Genomic DNA, 9,518 nt, shown 5'->3' on the forward strand with positions numbered 1-9,518 from the left:
AACTGATTATATCTGCATCAATCCTATTTCCAAATAAAGTCACATTTGGAGGAACTAGGGCTTGGAACATCAGCATATCTTTTTCCGGGGGCAAAATCTAACCCATTTAAATGATTTAACAAGTGAGCCGCATATTCTATGCCTCCCAGAACTCCCCGGGGGATTGAGCCCCAGGTGCCACAGGTAACCTCACTAATGCACCCATTATAGGCTGTGTTTACTCTCTGTCCTTCTCCTACTAGTGACCCTACTGGTGTTTCCTGGGGTCACCTCCTAGATAAACTGATTGTCCTCAACTTTTTAGTTCAGGGATTGCTCCTGGGAAACCCTAACATAAGAAAACTCAAAGGCAAGCTTATTTTATGGCAAATAATGTAACCATAGTTGTAATACATTGCAGTTAAAACCACCTGTCTCAATGCATCTTGATAGAAGATACTAGGAAATGCTTAACATATTGCAATATATAAAATGCAATATGTCTCTCCCTTTCTTCAGTGCAGTCCAATAAAAAAATAAAATAACTTCCTAAATAAAGAGAACTCATGGGCCCAAAATGAATAGGTGTTTACTTACTGGATGAGAGAAACACTGCAGTGCATCAAATTCCAGCCTGGCAAGTCTCTCGCACACATGCAGTGGGCACTGCTCATGAGGGGAAGCTGCTGGTAAATGGAGCACAGCACTGCATGATGCCTCAGGCTTGGAGATGGTTCACACAGCTTCCTTCTGGATCACTGCCTGGTGAGGTCCTGTGCACAGCCTTTCATTTTAGTTTGCAGACACTTCAGGGCAGGGGAATGTGCAGGCATGAATGTCCTATCAAGGATGCAAGAGATATCCAGAGAGTCCCACCTGAGCTGTGGTGCCCAGCAGAGGGCAATTAGGACCTCTGTGGAGCCACTATTTCTTCAAGAAGAAGTCCAGGGCCACGCAGGTCATGTTTTCACCTCCTTTAATCAAAATAATATATGTTGATGGTAAATCATCAAGTAGTCCTAAAAGGCTTATAGTGAGTGTTACGAGTTGATCGTGTGCCTCAGAATGCTATGTGTGTTTAATGACTCAGTCGCGTCTGACTCTTTGCAATGTCATAGGCTGTATGTATGTAGCCTGCCAGGCTCCTCTGTCCATAGAATTCTCCAGGCAAGAATACTAGAGTGGGTAGCTATTCCCTTCTGTGGGGATCTTCCCTACCCAGGGATCAAACCTGGGTCTCCCACATTGCAGGCAGAGTTTTTACCATCTGAGCCACCAGAGAAGCCCAAAATGCTATGTTGAAGACCTAACCCTTGGCACCTGTGAATGTGACCTTATTTGGAAATAAGAGTTTCTACAGATGCAATCTAGTTATACTTGGGTCATAGGGGCCCCATATCCAATATGAAGAGGGAAATTTAAATACAGACACAGAGGAGAATGAATGCCATATGAAAACAGACATAGAGGGAAGATGGCCATGTGAAGACAGTGGCAGAGACTGTAGTTGAAACGCCTGAGGTTACCAGAAGAGGCAAGGAAAGATTATCACCTAGAAGTCTCAGGAGGAGAGTGGCCCTGCTGACATCTTCATTTGGAATTTCTGGCCTCTAGAATTGTGAGAGTCTGCATTTCTGTTTTAAGACACCCAGGTGCGGTACTTTGTTAGGGTACCATAGGTACCTGATACAATGAGAAACAGATGGCCTCTGCCCCCTCCTCCCAAATCCTTCTGCAGATGCAGCCACCTGTAGTTACTTTAGTTTTTTTTTCTTAGTTGAGTATTCTAATTGTCACAGTTTCTAATATTTTATCAAGTGATGGGTCAGGAGGGGAGAAAGGATCCTCTCATTACAAAATGAAAATATACAACATACTATATTATTATAACATATAATTGTGAGATCTCAGGTGCTAACTAACTAACTAAATATAATAATTACTATTTTTCGCTCAGGAAGAGTCACTTGGACACATAACAGGCCTCACTGAGAAAGTGAAGACCAAAAAGAAGCAGGATGAGCCACGTGGACATCTGAGAAAAGACATATCAGGCAGAGGGAACAGCAGGTGCAAAGGCCCTGAGACAGGAATATGTTTAGAACACTTGGAGAACAAGGAGGCAGCTTGGGGACAGCCATGGAGGATGAGCGTAGAGAGGTGGCAGGGTCCAGATCATGGAGGGTTTTGTAGGTCCTGGTAAGGACATTTGCTTCAGCTATTGGAGAGTTCTCCAGAAGACTGACATGGTTTGGTATACACTGTGATAGTTTACAGCAGGGTGGTGGCACTGGGGATGGGGAAAAGTAGTCAAACTCAGGATCTATTTTGGAGGCAGATAACAGGGAGGGCCGATGGCTTTGGTGTGGCAGGATGGAAAAAGAGGAGTCAAGGATGATTCCAAGGTTTCAGGCCTTAGCAATTGGGCTTAGAATGGAGGCGGGGGAGGCTGCAGGAGGGACTGGTTTGGAAGGGAGGTGTGTGGAACTCAGGTTGGGATTTGTTAAGTTTGAGATTGGACGAGACACCAAGTAGGACGTGTTGAGTTGGGTTTATGGGCCTGGGCCTCAAGGAAAAGGTCTGTTAAAGATACAGTGTGGGAGTCACCATCACAGAGATGGTATATAAAGCCTCCAAAGTGAGTGAGATCACCAAGTGTTATAAAAATGAGCCAAAGATGCCCTCTGTATATCATCCCCAAAGTTGTTTATTTCTTCAGTATAGGTTGAGAACTGTTACCTCAAAAACTTGTCAGTGGCAGACTCAAATTTTACACATCCGTTCATTTTATCACCACGGAATCTGACTTTGAAGGTCAGCAGGATTTAATTACAGAACTTCCACAGAACTGGGGAAAATGAGACTCTCAGAGGGCACAAACAAAACACTGTGCACATACAGGACCCAGGGGAAAGCAGCAGTGACCCAACAAGAGACTGAGCCAGAGTTGCCTGTGTGTGCTTGGGAGTCTTGGTGGAGGCGTGAGTCAACAGAGGCCTGCCACAGGGTCAGAGACACTGACTACAGCAGTCTGGGGAGGCCCAGCATGCTGGTATAAGTCCTTTTGAAGGAGGTCGCCATTACTGCCATTACCCCTACCATAGTTTTGCCTCAGGCCAAACTCAGGGAGGAAGCATTATCCCATCCATCAGCAGAATATTAGATTAAAGACTTACTGAGCATGGCCTTGACAACCAGAACAAGACCCAGTTTTCCCCACAGCCAGTCCCTCCAGGAAGCTTCCACTAGCCTCTTATCCTCATCCATCAGAGGGCAGACAGAATGAAAACCACAGTCACAGAAAACTAACCAAACTGATCACATGGATCACAGCTTTGTATGACTCAATGAAACTATGAGCCATGGCACGTAGGGCCACCCGAGACAGACAGGTCATGGTAAAGAGTTCTGACAAAACATGGTCCACCAGAGAAGGGAATGGAAAATCACTTCACTCTTGCCTTGAGAACCCCCTGAATAATATGAAAAGGCAAAAAGATATGAAACTGAAAGATGAACCCCCAGGTCAGTAGGTGTCCAATATGCTACTGGAGAAGAGCGGAGAAACAGTTCCAGATGGAATGAAGAGGGGGAGCCAAAGTGGAAACAACACCCAGTTGTGGATGTATCTCATGGTGAATGTAAAGTCCAGTGCTGTAAAGAACGATATTGCATAGGAACCTGGAATGTTAGGCCCACGAATCAAGGTAAATTGGACATAGTCAAACAGGAGATAGCAAGAGTGAACATTGATATTTTAGGAATCAGTGAACTAAAATGGACAGGAATGGGCGAATTTAGTTCAGATGACCATTATATCTACTACTGTGGGCAAGAATCCATTAGAAGAAATGGAATAGCCCTCACAGTCAACAAAAGAGTCTAAATGCTGTACTTGGGTGCAATTTAATGAAATGAAAGAATAATCTCTGTTTGTTTCCAAGGCAAACCATTCAATATCACAGTAATCCAAGTCTATGCCCCAACCACTAATGTTGAAGAAGCTGAGGTTGAATGGTTCTACGAAGACTTACAAGACCTTCTAGAACTAACAGCAAAAAAAAAAAAAAAAAAGTTCTTTTAATCACAGGGGACTACAATGCAAAAGTAGAAAGTCAAGAGATACTTGGAGTAACAGGCAAACTTGGCCTCGGAGTACAAAATGAAGCCAGGCAAAGGTCAACAGAGTTTTGCCAAGAGAACACACTGGTCATAGCATACACACTCTTCCAACAACACAAGAGATGACTCTACTTGTGGGCATTACCAGATGGTCAATATGGAAATCAGACTGATTATATTTTTGTAGCCAAAGATGAGGAAACTCTATACACTCTGCAAAAACGAGACTGGGAGCTGACTGTGGCTCAGATCATGAACTCCTTATTGCAAGATCCAGACTTAAATTGAAGAAAGGAGGGAAAATTACTAGGCTATTTAGGTAAGACCTAAATCAAATCCCTTATGATAATACAGTGGAAGTGACAAGTAGATTCAAGGGATTAGAACTGATAGACAGAATGCTTGAAGAACTATGGATGGAGGTTTGTAACATTGTACAGGAGGCAGTGATCAAAACCATCACCATGTCTGAGGAGGCCTTACAAATAGCTGAGAAAAGAAGAGATGCAAAAGGCAAAGAAGAGAAAGAAAGATATACCCATCTGAATGCAGAGTTCCAAAGAATAGCAAGTAGAGATAAGAAAGCCCAAGTGAACAATGCAAAGAAATAGAGGAAAACAATAGAATGGGAAAGACTAGAGATCTCTTAAAGAAAATTAGAGATACCTAGAGTATATGTCATGCAAAGATAGGCACAATAAAGGACAGAAACGGTTTGGACCTAACAGAAGCAGAAGATATTAAGAAGAACCGGCAAGAATACACAGAAGAACTGTACAAAAAAGGTCTTAATGACTCAGATCATCATGATTCTGTGAGACACTCTGGGGCCAGACATCCTGGAATGTGAAGTCAACTGGGCCTTAGGAAGCATCACTAAGAATAAAGCTAGTGGAGGTGACTGAATTCTAGCTGAGCTATTTTAAATCCTAAAAGATGACACTGTTAAAGTGCTGCACTCAATATGACATCAAATTTGGAAAACTCAGCAGTGGCCATAGGACTGGAAAATGTCAGTTTTCATTCCAATGCCAAAGAAAGACAGTGCCAAAGAATGATCAAACTATTGCCCAATTGCACTCATTTCACATGCTAGCAAAGTAATGCTCAAAATCTTTCAAGATAAGTTTCAATAGTATGTGAAATGAAAACTTCCAGATTTACAAGCTGGATTTAGAAAAGACAGAGGAACCAGAGATCAAATTGCCAGCATCCATTGGACCATATAAAAAGCTAGAGAATTTCATAAAAACATGTACTTCTGTTTCATTGGCTAAAGTCTTTGACTGTGTAGATTACAACAAACTGGAAATTCTTTAAGAGATGAGAATACCAGACCACCTCATCTGCCTCCTGAGAAACCTGTATGCAGGTCAAGAAGCAACAGTTAAAACTAGACATGGAAAAACAGACTGATTCCAAATTGGGAAAGGAGTATGTCAAGGCTGTATGTTGTCACCCTGCTTATTTAACTTATATGCGGAGTGTATCATGGGAAATGCCAGGTTGGATGAAGCCCAAGCTGTAATCCAAGTTGAGGGGAGGAATATCACTAACCGCAGATATGCCAATGACACCACCCTTATGGCACAAATCAAAGAGGAATTAGAGCATCTTGGGAAAACCGCTAGACCATTCAGGTATGACCTAAATCAAATCCCATATGATTATACAGTGGAAGTGAGAAATAGATTTAAGGGTCTAGATCTGATAGAGTGCCTGATGAACTATGGAATGAGGTTCGTGACATTGTACAGGAGACAGGGATCAAGACCATCCCCATGGAAAAGAAATGCAAAAAAGCAAAATGGCTGTCTGGGGAGGCCTTACAAATAGCTATAAAAAGAAGAGAGGCGAAAAGCAAATGAGGAAAGGAAAGATATAAGCATCTAAATGCAGAGTTCCAAAGAATAGCAAGAAGAGATAAGAAACCCTTCTTCAGAGATCAATGCAAAGAAATAGAGGAAAACAAGAGAATGGGAAAGACTAGAGATCTCTTCAAGAAAATTAGAGATACCAAGGGAACATTTCATGCAAAGATGGGCTCGATAAAGGACAGAAATGGTCTGGACCTAACAGAAGTAGAAGATATTAAGAAGAGGTGGCAAGAATACATGGAAGAACTGTACAAAAAATGAGCTTCACCACCCAGATAATCATGAAGGTGTGATCACTAATCTAGAGCCAGATATCTTGGAATGTGAAGTCAAGTGGGCCTTAGAAAGCATCACTATGAACAAAGCTCGTGGAGGTGATGGAATTCCAATTGAGCTGTTTCAAATCCTGAAAGATGATGGTGTGAAAGTGCTGCACTCAATATGCCAGCAAATTTGGAAAACTGAGCAGTGGCCACAGGACTGGAAAAGGTCAGTGTTCATTCCAATTCCAAAGAAACGCAATGCCAAAGAATGCTCAAACTATCGCACAATTGCACTCATCTCACATGCTAGTAAAGTAATGCTCAAAATTCTCCAAGCCAGGCTTCAGCAATACATGAACCGTGAACTCCCTGATGTTCAAGCTGGTTTTAGAAAAGGCAGAGGAACCAGAGATCAAACTGCCAACATCCGCTGGATCATCGAAAAAGCAAGAGAGTTCCAGAAAAACATCTACTTCTGCTTTATTGACTATGCCAAAGCCTTTGACTATGTGGATCACAAGAAACTGTGGGAAATTCTGAAAGAGATGGGAATACCAGACCACGTAACCTGCCTCTTGAGAAATCTGTATGTGGGCCAGGAAGCAACAGTTAGAACTGGACATGGAACAACAGACTGGTTCCAAATAGGAAAAGGAGTACGTCAAGGATGTATATTGTCAGTCTGCTTATTTAACTTCTATGCAGAGTACATCATGAGAAATGCTGAACTGCAAGAAACACAAGCTGGAATCAAGATTGCTGGGAGAAATATCAATAACCTCAGGTATGCAGATGACACCACCCTTATGGCAGAAAGTGAAGAGGAGCTAAAAAGCCTCTTGATGAAAGTGAAAGAGGAGAGTGAAAAAGTTGGCTTAAAGCTCAACATTCAGAAAACGAAGATCATGGCATCCGGTCCCATTGCTTCATGGGAAATAGATGGGGAAATAGGGGAAACAGTGTCAGAGTTTATTTTTTGGGGCTCCAAGATCACTGCAGATGGTGACGGCAGCCATTAAATTAAAAGACGCTTACTCTTTGGAAGAAAAGCTATGACCAACCTAGATAGTATATTCAAAAGCAGAGACATTACTTTGCCTACTAAGGTCCGTCTAGTCAAGGCTATGGTTTTTCCAGTGGTCATATATGGATGTGAGAGTTGGACTGTGAAGAAGGCTGAGCGCTGAAGAATTGATGCTTTTGAACTCTGGTGTTGGAGAAGACTCTTGAGGGTCCCTTGGACTGCAAGGAGATCCAACCAGTCCTTTCTGAAGGAGATCAGCCCTGGGATTTCTTTGGAAGGAATGATGCTGAAGCTGAAACTCCAGTACTCTGGCCCCCTCATGTGAAGAGTTGACTCATTGGAAAAGACTCTGATGCTGGGAGAGATTGTGGGCAGGAGGAGAAGGGGACGACAGAGGATGAGATGGCTGGATGGCATCACGGACTCGATGGACTTGAGTCTGAGTGAACTCCAGGAGATGGTGATGGACAGGAAGGCCTGGCGTGCTGCGATTCATGGGGTCACAAAGAGTCAGACATGACTGAGCGACTGAACTGAACTGTTGAAAATGAAAAGAGTGAAAAAGTTTGGTTAATACTCAACATTCAAAAAATAAAGATCTTTGGCATTGGTCCCATCTTTTCATGGCAAACAGATGGGGAAACAATGGAAACAGTGACAGACTTTATTTGCTTGGGCTCCAAAATCACTGCAGACGATGACTGCAGCCATGAAATTGTTCCTTGGAAGAAAAGCAGTGACAAAACTAGACAGCATATTAAAAAGCAGAGACATTACTTTGCCTACAGTCTGCATAGTCAAAGCTATGGTTTTTCCAGTAGTTGTGTATGAATTTCAGAGCTGGACAATAAAAAAGGCTGAGCACCAAAGAACTGATGCGTTCAAACTGTGGTGCTGGAGAAAACTCTTGAGAGTCCCTTGGAATACAAGAAGATTAAATCAGTCAATCCTAAAGGAAATCAACCTTAAATATTCATTGGAAGGACTGATGCTGAAGTCCAATACTTTAGCCACATGATGTCTAGGGCCGACTCATTGGAGAAGACCCTGATGCTGGGAAAGATTGAATGCAGTAGGAGCACAGGATGACAGAGCATGAGATGGGTGGATGGCATCACCAACTCAGTGGATATGAGCTTGAGCAAGCTCCGGAAGTTGGTGATGGTCAGGGAAGCCTGGCATGCTGCAGTCCATGGGGTTGCAAAGAGTTGGACATGACTGAGTGACTGAACATCAAAGTTCATTTTAAACATAGCCCACGGAAGTACATTTTTGTACATTCAGGGCCCATCTGCTTCACATACCTCCATCAAACTATACCCAGCATCTGCTGGCAATTGATAAGATAGAACCATGTGACTACAAGACAGATCTCAGTCCTTACAAACTATGAGACTCCTGTCCCTTGGAGCTCTCTGACCCAGGGACTTCCTGCTACGCTGCTGAATGGCATTATCTAGACACCAGAGGCACCACTCTGATTCCCCTCTCCCTGGAATTTTCCTTGGCCCTCCTCCCCTCCAGTAGCAACCCCCTTGGTGTAGCTTCTGGAGAGATTCCTGCTGTGAGGGACACCTCTCCCTCCCTGCCTTTGCAAACCCATCAGAGTATCATTATCATCCAGTAAGTGTGTGCTCCTGCCACCTCATGGTTCTTTTTCTTACATCCAATCCCTTGAACTTTCTACAACCAAGGAGCAAGTGTAGACAAAAAAGGGAAAAGGTGCAGTTCTTTGCCTTGGGGCACATTAATGTTCTCCTAAACATTCATCACAGAGATGAAGAAAAACCAGCAACAGAGATGGAGGAAGAAAGGCTAAAAAGGAAGCAGGGAACCAGGAGAGGAAAACTGTCACAGTTCAGTTCAGTTCAGTTGCTCAGTCGTGTCCGACTCTTTGTGACCCCATGAATTGCACCACGCCAGGCCTCCCTGTCCATCACCAACTCCTGGAGTTCACTCAAACTCAGGTCCATCGAATCAGTGATGCCATCCAGCCATCTCATCCTCTGTCGTCCCCTTCTCCTCCTGCCCACAATCCCTCCCAGCATCAGAGTCTTTTCCAATGAGTCAACTCTTCACATGAGGGGGGAGAGTACTGGAGTTTCAGCTTTAGCGTCATTCCTTCCAAAGAAATTCCAGGGTTGATCTCCTTCAGAATGGACTAGTTGGGTCTCCTTGCAGTCCAAGAGACCCTCAAGAGTCTTCTCCAACACCAGAGTTCAAAAGCATCAATTCTTCAGCGCTCAGCCTTCT

This window comes from Capricornis sumatraensis, chromosome 15 (genome assembly GCF_032405125.1).
Source record: "Capricornis sumatraensis isolate serow.1 chromosome 15, serow.2, whole genome shotgun sequence".
In the NCBI taxonomy this organism is placed as follows: domain Eukaryota; kingdom Metazoa; phylum Chordata; class Mammalia; order Artiodactyla; family Bovidae; genus Capricornis; species Capricornis sumatraensis.